The sequence below is a fragment of the Pinus tabuliformis genome, chromosome Q (genome assembly GCF_031772625.1).
Source record: "Pinus tabuliformis cultivar Carrire ecotype Pingquan chromosome Q, CPIR1, whole genome shotgun sequence".
Lineage (NCBI taxonomy): Eukaryota > Viridiplantae > Streptophyta > Pinopsida > Pinales > Pinaceae > Pinus > Pinus tabuliformis.
The window spans coordinates 714,374,985-714,399,417 of record NC_142296.1 but is presented as its reverse complement, the minus strand read 5'-3'; positions in this window follow the sequence as shown (position 1 = coordinate 714,399,417).

Genomic DNA, 24,433 nt, shown 5'->3' with positions numbered 1-24,433 from the left:
TCTCCAGAATGACCTTATCTACATAAACCTCTTTCAGTTTTGTAACAGGGGCTATGGTTTAAGAGATACGAGGTCATCTTCAACACCTATTTTCATAAATTCGGCCCAAGTTTAATGTAACTAGTTCTATTTTGAAGAAAATGGTTGAGCTCAATTCCTTAGTACAAGGATGAGAAAAAGTATATATTTTATGAATTTCATAGTGTAGGGGTTGTATTTTGGTAGAAGGTTGAATACTTGGGATTGCTTAGCACTGTATTGTACATTTTCATTTATGCAATTTTGGCAAAGGAAGGACCAGGGTTTTGCAGCACTTGTTGGGATCCATGTGGCTCTATGTTTTGATGGTGTGTTTCTCTATGTATTTGTAAGTTCACTGATGTTATTTTGTATCATTTTACCTTCTATTGTCTTCTGCAATTAAACAAATGAGTGATTAAGGTAGAATTCATTGGACTGCTATGCTCTACCTTGAAATTTTGTTTAATTCTACATGTTTTCATCTGTTTGAGGAGGACCCTTGAGACCCTCTTGCCCTCCTTTGCTCCTCACTAGTCTGATCTACCCATTCATTCAATCCAAAGCATCAAAACTACTTCTTATATTTCCCCTACCTGAACTCTGCAAAAATCTGGCCTCATCCCCGGACCCAAATTTGCCTGTCCCTTTTTCCCAACAAAACCCCCAAAAGTCAAATCAAAACCTTGTACTTCATACCTAGCCTAAAATTAGTTTATATTTCATTCATCTCAAGCCTCATAGATTATATTTTGGTGAGATTGACCCGGAGAGAGCCCTCTCCTGTCCTCGTAGGGCTAGTTATGAGGCTGAGCGTGGTTTGATGTGGACCTAGAACCTTGTCTTTTCAGCCTAAGGCAAATCTAGGCTCTAACATAGTGGCGACCATACTAGGGAAGAAAATTTTATTTGTTTGATATTGTTCTTTGTTTTATAGACTACAGACAAAGCCTGAAGTTAGCCAGGTATCCTTCGAAATGTTCTTGCTTTGCATTAGCGAAAGTAGATAAAAGCTGCTTCAGTCAATCTCCGGTCTAGTCTTATAAACGGAATATCTAACTTGCAAATTCCCCAGTACATGTATCAAGTTAGATTTGATTGTTGATGGTGGAAAGTAGTCATATACATATGAAGGCTGAAACATTCACTTGGAAACTCCAACTCAATCCAGAGATTCCAACGCTCACTGATCTGTTCATGCGCTAAAATAAAATGGTAGGGTATGTAGCAGACCCTGTGTTTTGTGAAGCTTTAAAAGAAGTTAGAGATCAGTTAGTGGATTTTGAAATTGATCAAGTTTTTTCATTTCTGTGTTTCAATGTTTGAGATCTCTGAAGTTTCCTCCTAAAGCTAAAACTGCTTTCTTTGAGTTAGTTGTTGAAAAAGTTGAGAAGGAGATTCAGTATTTAAATGATCAGATCCAATCATATGAATTCCGAGATCCCAAAAAGTTCTTGGAAACTCTCCCTCGTTCAAAACAAGAAAAAGTAGAGCTGCCCGTGGATGTTTGCATTGACAGTTTGCAGTTGGCGGTGTGTGTTGAGGAGTTAGGGAAGCAAACAAAGTCTGGTTTCTTTGATCCTATTTTCTCATATATGGAGTATTTTTTCAGTTTGAATGATAGATCAAATTGTCTATTACATAACCAGACTCGTTATGTGCATGTATGACTGTCAACATTTACATTTGTGTCCTGGTTGAAGCACTTCCAAGTAGCATCCTTGTCAAAATTACTTGATTGGTTCATCTGACATTACAGCGTTACTTGATCTATCAATTTTGCAGCAAAGTGGGTTAGATTTGTACATAAATAAGCTCCCAAGGCAGCATTTTAGTTTTCGGTATTTGTTTATGTACAAGTTGAAGTATGTATATGTTTTTGGATTGGTATGAGTTGTTTTGGGTTTGCAGTTGTTTGACCATCCATGCCCAATGGAAGAGGCACTGTCTACATTCCAGAGATCTATAGTTCTTGGCACCTCCAAGGAGCTACCATCCCCATTGGAGTCGATGTTAGATCCAGTCTTCGCAGCCTGTCACCAGGGATCAACATGAGCTCTTACTATGTCTGGTTTTGTTAGATGTTTTGCACATGATTTTCAACACAAAACATGTCACAAGTGTGTCCATCAAAAGAAGCTCGGAAAAATCTTTCCAATGGTATATCACACTCCCGTAACTGGTTTCTGGATTAGAAGAAATGAATGAGTGATTTTTGGTTATGCATGTTTTGAGGTCAGTGGCTACACACAATGACAAGTTTAGTACAAGATCAGTTTCTGAACTAGTGGTAAGGAATTTTTCAAAAGTGAAAGAGGTTTTTGTTCATCACATACTAAATAACAAAAAAGTCCTTCATTTTATGCATAGGTGCTACTATGTGGGAGATATACAGTGATATTTGGATCCTACATTAAAACAAAGCAACATTTTCATATTTTTTACTCTTTTAGTCATTCTAGTGTGGGGCCATTTTACAACAGATGGAAAGTATTTTTACAAAACCCAAGGAGGTTTTTATTAAGCACGAACCATATAAAAAAAAACTCTTTCATTTGTTTCACAGGTGTCATGGATTGGTATATGTGACTAGATTCTTATAGCTCATTTTCACAGATTTAAATTTTTAATGATTTTCTGTTTTAGAGATGATTTTGTGGAACAGATTGTGAGCTACTGGAAATGAATTTACAAAATTTGAGAGAGGTTTTTCTCCCACATGACCATATATACAAAAAAAAAATCATTTTTATAACAAGTCCTATGTTTAGGAGCTATGAGGTCATCTTCAACACCTATTTTCAGAAATTCGGCCCAAGTTTAATGTAACTAATTCTATTTTGAAAAAAATGGTTGAGCTCAATCCCTTAGTACAAGGATGAGAAAATGTATATATTTTATGAATTTCATAGTGTAGGGGTTGGATTTTGGTAGAAGGTTGGATACTTGGGATTGCTTGGCACTCTATTGTACATTTTCATTTTTGAAATTTTGTCAAAGGAAGGACCAGGGTTTTGCAGCACTTGTTGGGATCCATGTGGCTCTATGTTTTGATGGTGTGTTTCTCTATGTATTTGTAAGTTCACTGATGTTATTGTGTATCATTTTACCTTCTATTGTCTTCTACAATTAAACAAATGAGTGATTAAGGTAGAATTCATTAGACTGCTATGCTCTGACTTGAAATTTTGTTTAATTCTACATGTTTTCATCTATTTGAGGAGTCTTGAGATCCTCTTGCCCTCCTTGGCTCCTCACCAGTCTGATCGACCCATTCATTCAATCCAAAGCATAAAAAATACTACCTATCTTGCCCCTACCTGAACTCTGCAAAAATCTGGCCTCATCCCCGGACCCAAAATTTGCCTATCCCTTTTTTCCAACAAAACCCCCAAAAATCAAATCAAAACCTTGTACTTCATACCCAGCCTAAAATTAGTTTATATTTCAGTCATCTCAAGTATCATATATTATCTTTCACTAAGATTGACCTAGAGAGAGCCCTCTCCTATCATCGTAGGGCTAGCTACAAGGCTGAGCATGGTTTGATGTGGACCTAGAACATTGTCTATTCAGCCTGAGGCAAATCTAGGCTCTAACATAGTGGCAACCATATTGGGGAAGAAAATTTTATTTGTTTGATATTGTTCTTTGTTTTATAGACTACAGATGGAGCCTAAAGTTAGCCAGGTAGCCTTCGAAATGCTCTTGCTTTGCATTAGCGAAAGTAGATAAAAGTTGCTTCAGTGAATCTTCGGTCTAGTCTTATAAACGAAATATCTAACTTGCAAATTGCCCCAGTACATGTATCAAGTTAGATCTGATTGTTGATGGTGGACAACAGTCAGATACATATGAAGGCTGAAACATTCACCTGGCAACTCCAACTCAATACAGAGATTCCAGCGCTCACTGATCCGTTCATGCACTAAAATAAAATGGTAGGGTATGTGGCAGACCCTGAGTTTTGTGAAGCTTTAAAAGAAGTTAGAGATCAGTTAGTGGATTTTGAAATTGATCAAGTATTTTTCATTGCCGTGCTTCAATGTTTGAGATCTTCGAAGTTTCCTCCTAAAGCTAAAACTGGTTTCTTTGAGTTAGTTGTTGAAAAAGTTGAGAAGGAGATTCAATATTTAAATGATCAGATCCAATCATATGAATTCCGAGATCCCAAAAAGTTCTTGGAAACTCTCCCTCCTTCAAAACAAGAAAAAGTAGAGCTGCCCGTGGATGTTTGCATTGACAGTTTGCAGTTGGCGGTCTATGTTGAGGAGTTAGGGTAGCAAATAGAGTCTGGTTTCTTTGATCCTATTGTCACATATATGGAGTATTTTTTCAGTTTGAATGATAGATCAAATTGTCTTTTACATAACTAGACTCGTTATGTGCATGTACGGCTGTCAGCATTTACATTTGTGTCCTAGTTGAAGCACTTCCAAGTAGCATCCTTGTCACAATTACTTGATTGGTTGATCTGGCACTACAACGTTACTTGATCTATCAATTTTGCAGCAAAGTGGGTTAGATTTGTACATAAATAAGCTGCCCAAGGCAACATTTCAGTTTTCGGTATTTGTTTATGTACAAGTTGCAGTATGTATATGTTTTTGGATTGGTATGAGTTGTTTTGGGTTTGCAGTTGTTTGACCATCCATACCCAATGGAAGAGGCACTGTCTACTTTCCAGAGATCTATAGTTCTTGGCACCTCCAAGGAGCTACCATCCCCATTGGAGCCGATGTTAGTTCTAGTCTTCGCAGCCTGTCACCAGGGATCAACATGAGCTCTTACTATGTCTGGTTTTGTTAGATGTTTTTCACATGATGTTCAGCACAAAACATGTCACAAGTGTATCCATTAGAAGAATCTCAGAAAAATATTTCCAACGGTATATCACACTCCCGTAACCAGTTCCTAGATTAGAACAAATGAATGAGTGATTTTTGGTTATGCATGTTTTGAGGTCAGTTGCTGCACACAATGACAAGTTTAGTACAAAATCAGTTTCTGAAATAATGGTAAGCAATTTTTCAAAAGTGAAAGAGGTTTTTGTTCATCACATACTAAATAACAAAAATCTCCTTCAGTTTATGCACAGGTGCTACTATGTGGGATATGTACAGTGATATTTGGAGCCTACATTAAAACAAAGCAAAATTTTCATAGTTTTATTGTTTTAGTCATTCTAGTGTGGGGCCATTTTACAACAGATGGAAAGTATTTTTACAAAACCCAAGGAGGTTTTTGTTAAGAACGAGCCATATAACAAAAACCTCTTTCATTTATTTCACAAGTGTCATGGATTGGTATATGTGATTATATTCTTACAGCTCATTTTCACAGATTTAAATTTTTAATGATTTTCTATTTTAGAGATGATTTTGTGGAACAGATTGCGAGCTACTGGAAACGAATTTCTCAAATTTGAGAGAGTTTTTTCTCCATCATGACCTTATCTACAAAAAATCTTTTAGTTTTGTAACAGGTGCTATGGTTTAGGAGCTACGAGGTCATCTTCAACACCTATTTTCAGAAATTCAGCCCAAGTTTAATGTAACTAATTCTATTTTGAAGAAAATGATTGAGCTCAATCCCTTAGTACAAAGATGAGAAAATGTATATATTTTATGAATTTCACAGTGTAGGGGTTGGATTTTGGTAGAAGGTTGAATACTTGGGATTTCTTGGAACTCTATTGTACATTTTCATTTCTGCAATTTTGGCAAAGGAAGGACCAGGGTTTTGCAGCACTTGTTGGGATCCATGTGGCTCTATGTTTTGATGGTGTGTTTCTCTATGTATTTGTAAGTTCATTGATGTTATTTTGTATCATTTTACCTTCTCTTGTCTTCTGCAATTAAACAGATGAGTGATTAAGGTAGAATTCATTGGAATGCTATGCTCTACTTTGAAATTTTGTTTAATTCTACATGTTTTCATCTGATTGAGGAGGACTCTTGAGACCCTCTTGCCCTCCTTGGCTTCTCACCAGTCTGATCCACCCATTCATTCAATCCAAAGCATCAAAACTACTGCCTATCTTGCCCCTACCTGAACTTTGCAAAAATATGGCCTCATCCCCGGACCCAAAATTTGCCTGTCCCTTTTTTCCAACAAAACCCCCAAAAATCAAATCGAAACCTTGTACTTCATACCTAGCCTAAAATTAGTTTATATTTCATTCATCTCAAGCCTCATAGATTATCTTTCGCTGAGATTGACCTGGAGAGAGCCCTCTCCTGTCCTCGTAGGGCTAGCTACGAGGCTGAGCGTGGTTTGATGTGGACCTAGAGCCTTGTCTTTTCAGCCTGAGGCAAATCTAGGCTTTAACATAGTGGCGACCATACTGGGGAAGAAAAATTTATTTTTTTGTTAGTGATCTTTGTTTTATAGACTACAGATGGAGCCTGAAGTTAGCTAGGTAGGCTTTGAAACGCTCTTGCTTTGCATTAGTGAAAGTAGATAAAAGTTGCTTCAGTCAATCTTCGGTCTAGTCTTATAAACGGAATATCTAACTTGCAAATTGCCCCAGTACATGTATCAAGTTAGATCTGATTGTTGATGGTGGACAACAGTTAGATATATATGAAGGTTGAAACATTCACCTGGCAACTCCAACTCAATCCAGAGATTCCAGCGCTCACTAATCCGTTCATGCACTAAAATAAAATGGTAGGGTATGTGGCAGACCCTGTGTTTTGTGAAGCTTTAAAATAAGTTAGAGATCAGTTAGTGGATATTGAAATTGATCAAGTATTTTTCATTGTCATGCTTCAATGTTTGAGATCTCCGAAGTTTCCTCCTAAAGCTAAAATGGGTTTCTTTGAGTTAGTTGTTGAAAAAGTTGAGAAGGAGATTCAGTATTTAAATGATCAGATCCAATCATATGAATTCCGAGATCCCAAAAAGTTCTTTGAAACTCTCCCTCCTTCAAAACAAGAAAAACTAGAGCTGCCCGTGGATGTTTGCATTGACAGTTTGCAGTTGGCGGTCTGTGTTGAGGAGTAAGGGCAGCAAACAGAGTCTGGTTTCTTTGATCCTATTGTTGCATATATGGAGTATTTTTTCAGTTTGAATGATATATTAAATTGTCTTTTACATAACCAGACTCGTTATGTGCATGTATGGCTGTCAGCATTTACATTTGTGTCCTGGTTGAAGCACTTCCAAGTAGCATCCTTGTCACAATTACTTGATTGGTTGATCTGGAATTACAACGTTACTTGATCTATCAATTTTTCAGCAAAGTGGGTTAGATTTGTACATAAATAAGCTGCCCAAGACAACATTTCAGCTTTCGGTATTTGTTTATGTACAAGTTGTAGTATGTATATGTTTTTGGATTGGTATGAGTTGTTTTGGGTTTGCAGTTGTTTGACCATCCATGCCCAATGGAGGAGGCACTGTCTACTTTCCAGAGATCTATAGTTCTTGGAACCTCCAAGGAGCTACCATCCCCATTGGAGCCGATGTTAGCTCCAGTCTTCACAGCCTGTCACCAAGGATCAACATGAGCTCTTACTATGTTTGGTTTTGTTAGATGTTTTGCACATGATGTTCAACACAAAACATGTCACAAGTGTGTCTATCAGAATAAGCTCGGAAAAATCTTTCAAACGGTATATCACACTCCTGTAACCGGTTCCTGGATTAGAAGAAATGAATGAATGGTTTTTGGTTATCCGTGTTTTGAGGACAGTTGCTGCACACAATGACAAGTTCAGTACAAAATCAGTTTCTGAAATAATGGTAAGGAATTTTTCAAACGTGAAAGAGGTTTTTGTTCATCACATACTAAATAACAAAAAAATCCTTCAGTTTATGCACAGTTGCTACTATGTGGGAGATATACAGTGATATTTGGAGCCTACATTAAAACAAAGCAAAATTTTCATATTTTTTATTGTTTTAGTCATTTTAGTACGGGGCCATTTTACAATAGATAGAAAGTAATTTTGGAAAACCCAAGGAGGTTTTTGTTAATAACGAGCCATATAACAAAAACCTCTTTCATTGTTTTCACAGGTGTCATGGATTGGTATATGTGACTAGATTCTTATAGCTTAGTTTCACAGATTTAAATTTTTAATGATTTTCTGTTCTAGAGATGATTGTGTGGAACCGATTGCGAGCTACTAGAAACGAATTTCCCAAATTTGAGAGAGGTGTTTCTCCATAATGACCTTATCTACAAAATCCTCTTTCATTTTTGTAACAGGTGCTATGGTTTAGGAGCTACGAGGTCATCTTCAACACCTATTTTCAGAAATTATGCCCAAGTTTAATGTAACTAATTCTATTTTGAAGAAAATGGTTGAGCTCAATCCCTTATTACAAGGATGAGAAAATGTATATATTTTATGAATTTCATAGTGTAGGGGTTGGATTTTTGTAGAATGTTGGATACTTGGGATTGCTTGGCACTCTATTGTACATTTTCATTTTTGAAATTTTGGCAAAGGAAGGACCAATGTTTTGCAGCACTTGTTGGGATCCATGTGGCTCTATGTTTTGATGGTGTGTTTCTCTATGTATTTGTAAGTTCACTGATATTATTATGTATCATTTTACCTTCTCTTGTCTTCTGCAATTAAACAAATGAGTGATTAAGGTAGAATTCATTGGACTGCTATGCTCTGCCTTGAAATTTTGTTTAATTCTACATTTTTTCATCTGTTTGAGGAGGACTCTTGAGACCCTCTTGCCCTCCTTGGCTCCTCACCAGTCTGATCCACCCATTCATTCAATCCAAAGCATCAAAGCTACTGCCTATCTTTCCCCTACCCGAACTTTGCAAAAATATGGCCTCATCCCCGGACCCAAAATTTGCCTGTCCCTTTTTTCCAACAAAACCCCCAAAAATCAAATCAAAACCTTGTACTTCATACCTAGCCTAAAATTAGTTTATATTTCAGTCATCTCAAGCGTCATAGATTATCTTTCACTGAGATTGACCCAGAGAGAGCCCTCTCCTGTCCTCGTAGGGCTAGCTACGAGGCTGAGTGTGGTTTGATGTGGACCTAGAACCTTGTCTTTTCAGCCTGAGGCAAATCTAGGCTCTAACAACATGCACTACTACGAGAAACTCTTTTTTTGTAACTATATAATTTAAATCTGTAGAGTTAGATTCTTGATAATGTAGTAGATGGCATATGACTTCTTTTTTTTCTAGTTGACATAACACAACTCCCACAGTGGTATCAAATGCATGTGTTGCTATGTGAAGTGACAGGTCCCAGTTCAGTCCTTGTAAAACTAGGCCTACTGATACACACTGCTTTAAATCTTTAAAGGCATGTTCACATTTCCTTGTCCAAATAAATTCCATATCTTTAGTAAGCAGAGAAAAGAATGGAGATGCAATCTTTGAATTTTTTTCTATAAACCTCCTGTAATACCATGCATGTCCCGAAAAACTATGTACCTCCTTATGTGTTTTGGGAGTTGGAATTTTCATAATTAATTCTATATTAGTAGGGTCCACTTTTGTTTCTACAATAGAAATATAATGCCAAAGCATAATTACTTCATTCATCATCATGTGACATTTTTTAGCACTTAAAGCAAAATTAGTTTTCTCACATCGCTCTAGCACTTTTTTGAGATTGGCTAATGTTGTTTCAAAATTGTTACCATAAGGTGTAAAGTTATCCATGAATACTTCTAAACAATCTTTTAGAAAATCTGCAAATAATTCCCATTATTTCCCTCTAGAAGGTGGCTGGTGCATTATAGAATCCAAAAGGAAGAACTTTGTATGCAAAAGTGTCCGAACAGAAAGTAAAGGTGGTTTTATCCTAATCCTCTAAGGAAATCTGTATTTGATTATAACCACTAAACCCATCTAGAAATGAAAATAGTTTTTTTCCAGATAAGGTGTTAAGGACTTGATCTATAAATGGAAAAGGAAAATGGTCCTTTTGAGTGGCTTTTTAAAGTTCTTTGTAGTCTACATAGATCCTCCACTTGCAATTATTTTTAGGAACAATAAAAAGTGGAGATACCCATTGGCTATTAGAAATGGGATAAATGAAGTTGGCATTTATTACTACTTCTTCAAGTGTTGGGTTCATGTGTCGCCGTGGCTTCCTAATTAGATTAAAGTCTCCTTTCAAGTAGATATGGTGGGTATACAGGTTGGGGTGAATTCCTTTCATGTCCATGTAATCCCATGGAAATGCCTTTTTATGTCTCTATAATAGCTGTAACAACATCCTATTCTGTTCAGGAGTTATATTAGGATTAACATTTAGATTTTTTCTCGAATCTATTTCAACTATGATGCTCTTGCGATTAGGGGTAGTTTTCATATGTTCTAGACTCAATTCGAACATGGTATCTTCTACCCCTAAATCATCAATAGAGATAACAACAAGGGTTTTATTGATAAAGCCATTGATAATTTCATCCTCTGTTTCATTCTTAAAATACTAGGCTTTGCTAAGAGTGAGGAGTGGCTGGGAATCGTCTGATTCAGGTTCAAATTCATCCCATAAGGGATTTTCCAAATCCTTACTTGGTTTTGCCGAAGGATAAAGGCTGAGGTTCTTTATGGCTTGACCATCTGAAATTGTCATGAAGCCTAGCCTACAACCTATGAATGCATCTATAATAGCCAACCAAGGCCTTCCTAATATCATCAGATGTCCCCCTAGATTTGATTTGGTTTGAAAAATAAGAAAGTCTGTTGGATACCTCCAGGAATCCACTATGATGACTATGTCCTCTACCACTCCTTCATGTTTAACACATGACCTATCACCTAGTTCTAACATTGTAGGTGTTTATCTCAATCTATGTAGCCCTAAAGTGGTGAATATTTCCTTAGTAATTACATTTATCGCCGCCCCTAAATCAATTAATGTGTTCAGAATGGGCTTCTCATCAATATAAACAGTGACTATAGGATTCCCCAGGTCATTGTATTTGGCCAAAAGAGGCTGACAAGTCATTAATTTTGACAATTTTCCCATCACATGGATGGTAACATGATCTTTTCACTTCCTTCCAAGTTTTTTAACATATATGTCTCTTACTGTTTTCACATAGATGGGGACGTCCTTAATGGCTTGCGGCAAGGAATTGTTACGTGTAAATTATTTAACTCCTTGAGAAAATCTGATTTGGGTTGTGGAATCATCCTAGTTTCAACTAATCTTTGCGTATATGGAGGATCCTTAGTCACTATAGTATTTGGATTCACTGTTACAGATGTGTTAGCATTATTTGAATCAAGTATTACAAGTGTAGTAGTTTCATCAAAATCCACAAGATCATCCCTAGGTGATTCACATTCCTCTTCAGTAATAACAGGGGAGGTTTTTGAGTTGACTATTTTTCTCGATCGAAGGTGGATCTTGTTGCATCCAACAGGGGTGATGTAGTAAGTCTAGAAAGAGGTGGGGGCTTATATATTATGAGCAGCCTTATTATTTGGGTTAGGGTTAGACTGTACAAGTAATTTTTAACATATAGTAGGAGTGGTAGTAGATCATGAGAGAGCTGGAAGTTGTAATTACTGTTGCACTAGTAATGAAGGAGGGATTAGGCCTAAAGAGTTTCCCCTCAAATTCTGAGGCCAAGAGTATGACTAAGATGTAGGGTATTGAAAAGGTGGAGAAGGATACCATTCGTTACATGGCGAAAGAAATTGAGCTCGAGGAGGAGTGGGATACTTCCATGGAAATTGCTAGGCATTATATACATTATTCCATGGATTGAAAGAAAAGTCTTCAGACATACCTGGTGGTCATGGCTTTGAAGGCTTCATAGACCTGATAAAGTAAGATGACAGAGCCTCCTTGCTTGATTCCATGAGTGCTACCTTCAGTATTGGGTCTTATGGATCGTAGCCTGTAGAATGCTCTAGGTCACAAAGATTGCACAAGTTAATGTTATTGACTCTGCATTCTTTCAGGGAATGTTTCTCTTTACATTTTGGGCAAAACATGCCCAAGGCATTATCAAATTCATCCTGTGCCTTTTTCACTTGTGTTGTTGTCAATTGGGCAGATAAGGTATCGAGAAGATCAATATTGAGATTTTCAAACACGTTTCCAATCTTAGCTCTAGTCACACGTCCATTCACAGATTTATGTATTTTAACAGAGGCATCTCGTGCCATAATTCTCCCTCGTGATGATCCTCATGAACACCTTAAGAATATTGTTATTATCTCATCATATGGCTCCTGAGATATATCTCCTTTTCTTAAGAGGTTCAACATGTCAAGGCAGTCATCTCTCATTCCTTGGATGAATATTATTTTCAAAATCCTTGGATCCAGATCACTATGTTTGGACCTGTGAAAATTATAATGGAACCACTATACGTAATCTTCTAAGTTATCTTCTTCCTTCTGTGTCATCTTGAATATCTCCTCCCTTAGATATTTGGTTTGACAATAGTCCTGCTATTTTTCCAGAAATGTAGTCTTCATATCTCCCCATGTCCAGATAGTGGTAGAACCTAGTCCCATAAACCATCTTAATGTTGCTCCTTTTAGAGTGGCAGGAAATATCTTGTGATCATTTGAAGTGTAGTCATAACTCCTTCATAGAACATCAAACTCAAACAAAAAACTATTAGGGTCTTCTACAGTCAATCCCTGGAAATATGGAAGGGCTGATAGAGGGATATTTTTCATGGGAGCTTCTCCCCTTATATCACTTATTGGAAATTCAAAAGTGATAATAGTGGAGTTTGTCTTATCATTGTTGTCTCCCATTGGAAATTATCATGATTCTTGTTCTAGTGAGTATCCTTCTAAAGATTTTTTGGACGAATGTTTTGTAGATGAGGATCCTTGTGATAGTTGTTTGGATTGTTTTTGGGCTGGTTGTTTTACTGCACTGCTTGAGTCTAGGTATTGCAAAGTAAAATAATGTTATTTCGATTCTGGTTCTTGATATTTGTTGGGATAGGGTCCCTAGGGTCAAGTTTTGTTAATTTAATCAAATTTTTAGTAGAATTTTGTAAAGAATGTAAAGACTCTGCGAAATGTGGAAGCGGAGCACGCAGTTAAGTATGAGTCAAAGAGACATTAGATCCTTGTATGGGTAGGTGATAGGATGGTTTTGAGACTCACCCATGGGTTGCGGGCCATGGTATTGTATTGAAAACACTATAAATATTTGATTCATAGCAAGTCTAGGAGAACATAACTTTGGATGAAGATCTATTAAAAGGGAAAGGTGCTAAGACAAGAAAGGTATGTTCCCTGTACTTAGGAGAAAGGGGAAGGCTCTTGTAGTTGAGTGTGTGGAGACCTTGGCAATTCCATAGCTGAGTGCACGAGCCCCTGCAGCTGAGTGTGTAGGGTAAAAGAGTCTTTAATTTGAACACTGAATCTAATAAAGATTGTTTTGGGTTGAATTAAATGCATTTGTGCTTTGCTCTTCAACTATGCTTAAGTTAATGTATCTTTTCTTTGTAATCTATTTTCTATAAATTGATATGTTCTACTACACGAATCTGTTGGATCTTTAATGCCTATGCTTGTAAAATGTAATGAACTATTTTATCAAAGATATTAGATAGATTTGGTTATATAACTGTTCAGAATGGGTAGATCTGCGGGAAGGCAGATCTAGGGTTGCTAGCTACTAAGAGAAAGTTGTGATTCTGCCTCTTTTATGACTGATAATCCTAATCGTAGACCTTCGCGAAGGCTTGGAGGTCAATTGGATAGAGTTGTAGCAGTGGACAGTAGGAAGGTATAGATCTACGCGAAGGCTGATTTGAGCTAGAAGGGCTTTAGAACACACATCACATGTTCTCTAGATGCCGAAACCTGGTTCTAGCATCCCCCAATACTGCTTCAGGTGAAAATGCAACCTGCACTACACAGGTTGTTGCTGAAAGGGCCAATAGTTATGGTTTTGTTGGTTGGTGTGAATCACTCTGAACATGGGTCAAGCCCCCTTAAGCCAACAAATGGTTTCGTTGCTAGGATGAGGATCTATCTAAGAGATGTGTGATGTCGAATAAGTGGTTTCATACGAAGAAAGAGATTGAGAAGTGGATTGAATGAAAAGTGCATGTGTTTTTAGTTAAAGAGAACAGGAGCCCTAAATTATCCAAGGAGCAGTGGTTGCAAAGATACTTATACACAAATGAGACTGAAGCGTTCTTCTGTTTCTTCCCTGATGAACGACAGGAGTGGTTGTCTAGATTGGAAGATATTCAGGGGACGTGGAGGCTCGAAGGCCCTATAGAGTGGACTTCAGAATTGTTGCAATGTCTAGAAGCATCAGAAAGTAACATTGCATGAGATGTGGATCACTAGATTGATCGCACACTTGGAAGTTCTGTGACTGATTTCATGATCGATAGAACTATTAGCTACAACGAAGTGGAATGTAGGCTCTTCAAGGGATGACGAGGTAATTACTTGAAGTCATTGAAAACGTGGATTAAAATGTTGTTATGTGAAAATAAGGTTATGCAATTACCTTGATGTTTGGTGCTATGCAAAGTGGGAAATTCTTTAGAAAAAACGAAGGAACGAGCTTAGAGTACAGTCCGCTGATCGAATCCTCATCTAGTGATGAAGAAGGGACAGTGTTGACTACACCGTGAAGTGCAATACAATTGATTAAGCAGGGTATCCCGAGGATACCTCATCCAACCACTCCACCTCCACCTCCACCTCCACCTCATACACCTACACCTTCACCTCCACCTCCACCTCCATCTCATACGCCTACACCCCCACCTCCACCTCCAAATCCACTTCCACCATTCAACATGGTGAACGCGATGAAGATGCTAGTTTTTAAAGGGGTAAGGAGGGAGGACCCCAAACAATTCTATTTTGTTGCAGGAGATGTGTGGATAGCACAAATATTACAGATGATAACATCAACAAAGCGCAGCTGGTCACGACCCTACAGGACCAAGCTTTAACATGGTATATCAAGTACTACACAAATCATCCCAATGCGATGTTAGTAGAAACTCAGAAAGCACTAAATAAAGAATTTAGAAAGCCTAAGTCAGAGGCACAATGGTAACTAAGTTCAAATAAATTTGACAAAGGATAGATGAGTAATCCTGGGACTTCGATTAGAGGTTGAAATTCCTGATGAGGTAGGCCAATATGGTGATTATAGATTCCCAGCATCGAGACTCGTATATCACGTCACTCTTGCCACATTTAAGATTTCCACTGTCATAACAAAACATAGCAACACAAGTAGAAACCTTAGAAATCACAATGAGGTTGGAAGCCTCACCCATATAGGATACAAACCTTGGAGTGCAATAGATTCACTCCCAGCTAGAAAGCTTGCACTTAGAATTGCAGAGCCTAAAGAAAGGAAAGGAAGCCTAGCCTGAGGTGTGTGCTAAAGTTTGGTGCTTGAAATGCAAGGGCCATGGGCATGATAAGGACCATTGCCCAGTTTATAAGAATTATCTTATTGGGGGAGGGCCTATTTCCCTGAAGCCATAAAATACCACTGGGCCGAGCGTAAGAGTTGTGCCATGGTGCAATATCTCTCAGGTTACAAGAAAGCACGCAACGGAAAATTGTCATTTGATACAGGAGTTTGTACAGACCCCTCTATAGTTTTTTTGCAATTTTTGCAAGTCGGTAGGTAATGATGAGCATCATTGTCAAAGCTATGATTTAATTATTGATAGAACCCATACTTACCGCATGCAAGCAGAAAATCGGCCTCAAGAGTAGGGCGTGGGTGGAGTTCGCGGAGGATTCCAAGGTTGGGGAAGAGGAATAGGAGGAGGGGATGGTAGAGTTCTTGGACAAGTGATCTGTTATAACTGTGGCAAGGCAAGACACTTCGCGCGAAACTTCCAAAACCCAACGCATCCGTCATGTCAATATTGCAAACAATTAGACCATGTGATAGAATATTATTTGACCCTTATAGCAAAATTGAAATAAAAGAAGACACAACCTTAACAACATACACAGAATATCTAGATGATGAGGTCAGAACCACACGAAGAAGATCATAGTGTAAATATCATAACAAGAAGTGGTATGACCGCCAGCGAAGATAAGGGAAAACATCCAGAGACCGAGGGATGGGTGCACAAGGCCACTGAAAAGGAAGTTGGATTTGACCTTAACCAAGCTAAAGAAACTTTCATGGAGGCTAAAAAGAATTTCACTGAAGCTTCTACATCAGGAAGTCAAGAGAAATCTATTAGGATCAATGAAGTGCAAGATGTAGATCCCTCATTGTTAGTCACTTTCCTTAAAACTTGTATGAAGTTGTTGCGTGATAAAAACGTAGTAGAAGGGCTCGAAGAATTAATAGAAAAGTGTGCAGATAAGATTAAGGTTCCTTCAGAACAACGTGTTGTAAGGAAACTTGGTAAGCATAAGAAGAGGGAATGACGTGAGATGAGGTTGAAGAACATCGCTTCCAAGCACTTGAGTTGGCACTGCGTGTTACACCTGCTCGTTGGTGGGGTATACACAAGGAGAACTTCACTGGTTGGAAGGAATATAGAAGGATGATGAAATTAAGGTTTGGATATTCTAATACCAAAATGACTAATAAGTATAGTGGGAAGGATGATCCTCGTGATCATTTGGCACGTGGACTAAGGCCTCAAGAACGGATCCACAACCAGAACGGGTGCACATTATCTATCATACCTTAGATACAATTCCAATGAACTGTTATTGTTAGAAAATTATATATTATGGAGTGATGGAACTCATAAAATATTGTAGAAATATAAACACATAAAACACATAAAACAAGAGAGACACAGATATATGTGGTTCACCAAGTATGGGCTACATCCACGGAGAAACAACTAGTCCTTCTTTTATTATATTATCTAGCAAACTGAAGAGATACAACCTACAACAGATCCGCTATAACTCCCTCTTCGCTCTCAATCTCCTCTCTTTTCGTCACTCCAAATACAAATATACATAGACGCAATACAATTCCCTCATACATAATGAGGGGTTGCCTTCTAGGGCAAAAAAACCTAATTTAAACATAACTTCTGCCATTGGATCATCCACCTAATGAATGGCCCAGATTGACTAGAAATTACTATACTTTTACAAGGCAATTTTACATCTATTTTTAGCTTCAGGGGCACTACCCTTGAACCCCCACTGGGGGACCGCTGACCCCCGGACCCCCATGGGGGGGACAAGTCCCCCCCGCACCCCCCGACGTGGAGGGGTGTATAGTCTTCTTAGGGTATACATTCGACTAAAACCTTTGAATATAGAGATAATTAGGCTCCACACCCAACAGGTATTTGGAAACAAAGCTTCCCCATGGGACAACTGAATGGGATATCTTAAGAGAGTTTTTTTATTGAATTTTAGCTTTGAGGATGGGTTTGAATGCATTGATGAAGCACTCTAGGAGATAAAAGAAGCTATATTTAGAACACCTTAAGGAGCCGGTAGAATGGGCTCAACCGGATTGGAGTACAAACCTGTGCCATGTGTTCGAATGTGACAATGTGACTATTGAAGAGGAAGAAGAAGACCCACAGAATCTTAACATTCTAGAGATAGAAGGACAGTAAAAGCTGAGAACCTGAATATATCAGAGCCTTTGAAAAATAAACAAGTAAATATTGGATCTGAAGTAGAGCCTAAGTTCGTGAAGGTAGGAGATTATTGGGACGAATATGAAGTTGATGAGCTGGCCAAACTGTTGCACGAATACTAGGATATATTCCCAACAAAGTTCTTGGATCTAAAGGGGATCATAGGAGATTTGGGTGTAATGAAAATCACTTTGAAACCTGACGTGAAGCTCATCAATAAAAGACCTTATAAGCTCAATCCGAAGTATAAAGAAAAGGTACGCCAAGAACTTGATAGGATGTTGGATGCTAGAATTATTGAACCAATGGAGGAATTCGATTGGGTGAACCCAATGGTTGTCCAAGAAAAGAAACCAAAAGGAGAAATTAGGATATGTGTAGACCTAAGAAAGATGAATGATGCATGTGTGCATTATCCATTTCCAACACCTTTTACAGATGAAGTGTTAGAGAATGTTGGCGGACATGAGGCTTACTCATTTACTGATGGATTTTCAGGATACCATCAAATCAAGATCGCATCGGAATATCGAAGCAAGACAACCTTTGCGATGAAGTAGGTTTTCTTTCAATATATAGTAATGCCATTCAGACTAAAGAACACACCTACAATCTTCTCTCAAGTAGTAATTGCGGTGTTTAAGGAGTTTATTCATAAATTGTTGGAGTTTTATTTTGATGATTGGGCTGTGCTGAGGTTGGTGAAGCGCCATGTTTCAAGTCTGCGCCTTATGTTGGATACATGTTGCAGATATCAGATCGTGATGAACTTGAAGAAGTGCATATTCTGTGTGCCCTTTGGAATATTGCTTGGTCATGTAGTATGTAAGTAGGGATTGATGGTGGACCCTAGGAAGATCATTGTGATTGTGAATTTGGAAGCTCCCAAGAACATAAAATAGCTACGCGTGATCTTGGGGCATACTGGGTACTATATAAATTTCATAAAGGCGTATGCTCAGATAACTGCGCTGATGGAAAAGTTATTGAAGAAAGATGCGACATTTTGTTGGGATGAAGAATGTTAGCGCAACATGGATGTATTGAAGGAAAATATGGCGACTACGCCAATCTTGGTGTTCCTAGATTGGAAGGAATACTTCCACATGCATGTGGATGCCTCTTACATTGTGCTTGGTGTGGTATTAACATAGGCAGGAGAAGGAGAAATTGATCATCCGATAGCCTTCGTGAGCATAAAGTTATCAAAGGCTGAGAATTTTTGTTCCACTACTGAATGTGAAGGGCTGGCGATGGTCTACGTGCTGCAAACGTTTCGACACTATTTGTTGGGCACACATTTTAAAATGTATGCAAATCACTCTATGTTGAAGTACTTAGTGAATAAGCCTGTGTTGGGGAGGAAAATCTGCCGATGGTTACTGTTGTTTCAAGAATATGACTTTGAAGTGATTGTGAAGCCTGGAAGGTTGAATGCAGGACCATACCACTTGTCAAGGATTAAAACGGTGAAGAACCGACTAGTTTAGAGGAAGGACTGTCGAATGCATAGCTTTTTGTGGTGCATGTTGCAGATGACCATTTTTATGATATCATTTAGTTTTTAACCACGATTATAGCTCCGGATGGATATTCCACTTAGAAAAGAGAAGGAATTAGTGGATTGCTTTGCAGATTTCTTAGTGATTTCATGTCACTTGTAGAATATGGGAACATATGAACCACTACAAAGATATGTTCCAGAGTTTGAGCACGCTAGTATCCTTGTCAAATCACATGGAGGAGCAGCAGGAGGACACTATGTAGGAAAATAAACTGCATAGAAGATTTTATGTGCAGGTTTATGGTAGTCAACATTACATAAGGATTCTAAGGCATACTACAATGTGTGTGATGCTTGCCAAAGGACAGGAAAGTCTTTGCAAAGAGATGAATTGCCCCTAAACCCTCAGGTGTCATTGCAAGTATTTGATAAGTGGGCTATTTATTTTATAGGACCAATACAGCCACCAGGAAAGAATACGGGTGCATGCTATATCATTACTACAACATAATTCTTAACTAGATCAGTAGAAGCACATCTGATGAAGGATTTTACTACCGCCACTACCGTGAATTTCCTGTTCAGGTATGTATTAACGCAATTTGGGTGTCCTAACATATTGATGAGTGATAGGGGTACACATTTTCTGAATGAAACAATCAACACGATGCTTGAAGAATTCTAGTTGTACCATCAAAATATTACACCCTATCATCCCCAATCCAATGGTACTATGGAAGCATTCAATAAGATTCTGGAGAAAACATTGACAAATATTTGCAATGCACAAAGGAATTATTGGGAAATGCGTGTACCAGTAGTTCTGTGGCATATACGATGATCTGCAAGAGGTTGATAGGCCAAACTCTGTTTAGGTTGGTCTATGGGATTGAGGCGATGATGCATATGTAATACATTGTGCCAAGCCTTTGTATTGCAACATTGACAGAGATGGTGGATCGTGAGACCTTGGAGTAACAGCTCATGTAGTTACTGGAGATGGAAGAAGATCACTTTCTTGCAGAATTTTATCAGCAACTGCAAAAGGAATGAGAAAAAGCCTGGCATGATAGGCATATTAAGTTGCACACTTTCAAGGTGGATGATTTAGTGTTGCTATATGATAAAAAATTCACAAAGTTTCTAGGGAAATTTCAAATGCACTGGTTAGGGCCACATGTTATTAAGGAGATATCTAATGGTGGCGCAGTTCATCTCACGAAGCTGAATGGGGAGCCATTCCCTTGAAAAGTGAATGGAAGTAGGTTGAATATGTATACAGGGGATCTCGGTGCCACACAATGACAATATGGTAGCAAGACAGTCTTAGCGTTCCAGGTAGCTGAAAGGGGGTGTGGGACTGTAAACTACACTACGTGTAGAAGAGGAAAATGTAGTAAGGAGGTTACATGATGGGTGAAAAAGGTATGATGGAAGACACTGTGACAGATGAAGATGTGACAGATAGAGTTGCGATGGGTGAGCAATGCCACAACTGGTGGTATCACATAGTCGGGTCCAAAAGTAGCCATTGAATTCACTATTCAAGATTGAATAGAAAAAATCTTGTTACAGGGAGCGAGTAGGCTGTTGGCTAGTTGAATTGTTTATTGATTAAACAATCAAGTACCACATTAATTGTCAACCTGGGAAAGTCTTTTTATTCCAAAGGCTACCGCGTACTGTATGTACTTAATTCTAAAAGCATTAAAAAGCTGTAGTATACATGATTCTTACGCTAAGTTATCACAGTACAAATAACTAATTAAAATTACAAATCTGAAAAGCAAAGTGATGGATGCTCTGTTGGCAGAGGATCAGGACCCTATCCTCCAGGTGAGGACGTTCAGCACCTGCCCCTGTAACCAGATTGCTAACACACGCTGCACTCTAATTCACTGGTGAAATATCCTTGCACAACTTCAAGCAATTAATGAAACAAAGTACTAGCAAAATGGAAATACCAGAGGTAATGCTACAGAATCCAAACAGAGTACCAGCAGAAAGAAACTATCACACACTTACACACTTAACAGAAAAGTAAATGGGTGAATCTTGTGAGGAAGGTGGGCCCAATCCCTCTCACAAGATTCCCCAGAACACAAAGGTTAGATTAAGTGCTCAGAAAAATCTTCTATTCATCTGCCAAAAGATTCAAGTAAAATAAAGTTCAGACTTGCTGATGTCTCTCAAAATCTCACTTACAGATCACGCATTCACCCCCTTCTAATGTAGATGTCTCCTCTTTATAGAGGAGACATCTATTACAATAGATTATTACAGTTCATTCAGTTACCCCATTCTATCAAAAATAAGAATTACATAACGTTGTTACAACAGTATAATAATATATTCTTTCTTAGGTTCTGGCTGTTACACAGCTGATAACCGACTTCGACCGTCTTCTTGGAATCCTCACATTCCTTTATCGCTTCCCCATGTTGTTCTTGATTTAGGCAATGGTAACTGTGTTCTAGCCGCTTTAGACAGCTGCGTGATCATGCCGCGTCAGCGTTCTTCAGATAGTTGCCGTTTGTTATTCCCAGCTGTTGCAAAATAGCCTGCTTTAGATGGTTGCTGTTGCTGACTGTAGCAACTGCGTAGTTGCTGCTTCTAGTGTTGCAGCAACTGCGTAGTTGTTGTTTCTGGTGTTGCGGCAACTGCGTAGTTGTTGTTTCTGGTGTTACAGCAACTATAAATTATAATTCCTGTAGGCTTAAGACAATTACTTGGAAACTTAGTCAGCTTTTCAAAGATAAATATAAAGATACTCACGAATATGAAATGAACAATTAAACATATAGATATGCGGAAAGTTACTTCGTACCTTGGGGTGATTAAGTCATTATGTAATCAAAGCTTACAACTTATGACTGAAAAGGATAATATTATGGCAAAAATATAGGGTCAAAATTGGTCAATTCTGAGTCCTAACATCCCCCCCAACTGAAGATATTGCATGTCCCTATGCAATGCCTACTCTGAGCCTGAGTCGGAGTACTGGGATGAACAATGTAGATTACTGAGACAATAGTTATAGGAAGTGGCATCAAACTTCTTCCTGAATCCACAGACAGTCTGTATTTGCCTCCATGTTGCTGCTTCTTCCCTGTTGGATAATCCAAACTGTCCTTTGTATTGTTCACCAGATAGCCATAAAAGTGGAAATCTAAATCTGTAACCCATCCAATTTTCAGCACAGTGTTGCATGCAATTAACATAATGAAGTACCCTTGAGAGTGCTACCTGCAAATTAGGTGGATTATAAGGATGATATTCCTGCCTCTCCTTGGGGCAGTTTTCCCAAAACAGTTTGTTTGCCTTGACAGCCAAGGATGCCTTAGTCTTTACATAATGCTGACAGTCTTTCAGGACCATTGCTTGCAGTTGCTTAACATGGTCCTTCATTTCAGGATCACTTACCATTCTCAGGTGTTGTGCAATGAAGGTGGCTACGTTCTGCGGTTCAGCTCTAATCCACAGAAGACAATTCTATTCATTATGTTGAGCTGAAGCAAAGGCGTTCTGCCATGTAAGTTGATTAGCTAAAAAGGAGATAAAGGCTCTCAGCTGTATGTCACCAACTACAGGTATCATATTCATATTTCTTTCTTCGGACATGGCTTCATTATGGAGATAGAGCTCGCATAACAAATTTTGATCATTTTTAGGTGCCTCTGCAAAGGTTTTCATAAACTGCTCTGATGTAACTACCTGATGAGGTCTACCTTCTTTGACAACCTTTATCTGCAAAAATGTGAGTCTTTCCCTCAAAAATGTTGCATAATTAAAAGAGAGTTTCCTTGTAGCAAGTATTCTTTGGAACAACTCAAACATCTGGGTCAATCTGGCTTTTAGTTCCTTGATTTCTTTGTACTGGGCTCTGCACTGCTCAAGTGCTTCCCAGTTCTTGTATGCATGACTAAACCAGATCCCTTTTTGCTGTTGGAATGCCTTGCCTTGTGAATGCTCATATTCTCTCCACCACTCTCCCTTTAATGCTTGAAAACTATCTGTTTCTGTGCATACATTAGTAACAGAGGGAAGCTCTGTTTGTGTAAAGGCATCCACAAGGATAATCTGCTCTGTAGGAGTAGGCTGGGATGATCCAACATCTTTTTCTTCATTTTTGGCTAGTGTCTCTTGTTCCTGTTGTACTGATTCATTTTGTTCCATGGTGATTTGGGTGGGCCGGGGTGAGTCTGTGCCTTTTTCCTCATTTCCTTCTTCTTCTTCTCGTTCCTTGGCAATTTGAATAGGGCTGGGTGAGTCCAATTTTTCTTCATTTCCTCCTGAAACTATTTCTTCTTCCTCCATAACAGTTTGGGTAGGCCAGGGTGAGTCTATACCTTTTTCCTTATTTTCTTCTATTTCTTCCTCTCGTTCCATGACACTTTGAGTGGGCCGAGATGAGTCTGTGTTTTCTTCTTCATTTCCTGATTCTTGTGTAACTACTTCTTCCATAGCAATTTGGGTAGGCCGGGGTGAATCTGTATTCTCTTCTTTCTCATTCCTTGTTTCTTCCTGCATGGTTTCTGGGGAACTTGCTGGTTCTTGTGTGTCAGTAAGCTCTTCTGTTCGGACCTGTGCAGTTTCTGGGGAACTTACTGGTTCTTGTGTGTCAGTAAGCTCTTCAGTTTGGTCTTGTGCAATTTCTGGGGAACTTACTGGTTCTTGTGTGTCAGTAAGTTCTTCAGTTTGGTCCTGCATCTTCTCTGGAGAGCCTGTTTGTTCTTGTGTGACAATAGGTTCTTCTGTCTGCACTTTTTCTGGAGAGCCTGTTGGTTCTTGTGTGACAACAGGTTCTTTTATTTCAGCAGAGGATTGTGGCATTTCCGTCTGTGTAACAGCAGGTTCTTTTGTTTCATCTACAACAGCAGAGGCTTCTTTCATTGGTTCCGCCACTACCTTATATCCTGCTTGAGTATATATTTCACCACAATTGGTACACACATATTCATTATCCTTACTCTTCTCTGCTGCAGACGCTACCCGTGCTAAAACATGCAGGCTGAATTCATTCTGATATGCCTCCTTAACCCTTATTATTTCCTCCTGATAGTCCTGAATCTGAGATTTCAGAAATTCAATTTCTTCCTTGTAGGGCGGGTACGGTAGGCTGGTCTTGAGGAGCAGTAGATTCCAGTGGAGGCAGAGGTTGTGTTTCATCATTTTGATCAGTATTCCCCACAGGTGGTTCTTCTGTGTCACTTGGGGTAGTGGCTGTTTCTTGTGTTGCAGCCACTTGGTCACTATTACCTTGGGTGTCGGCAGCTGGTTCTTGTGTGTCAGCTGTCTTAAAATATGATGTCACGAAGCTATGAACACTCTGCATCTCAGCTTCCGAGGCTGAGG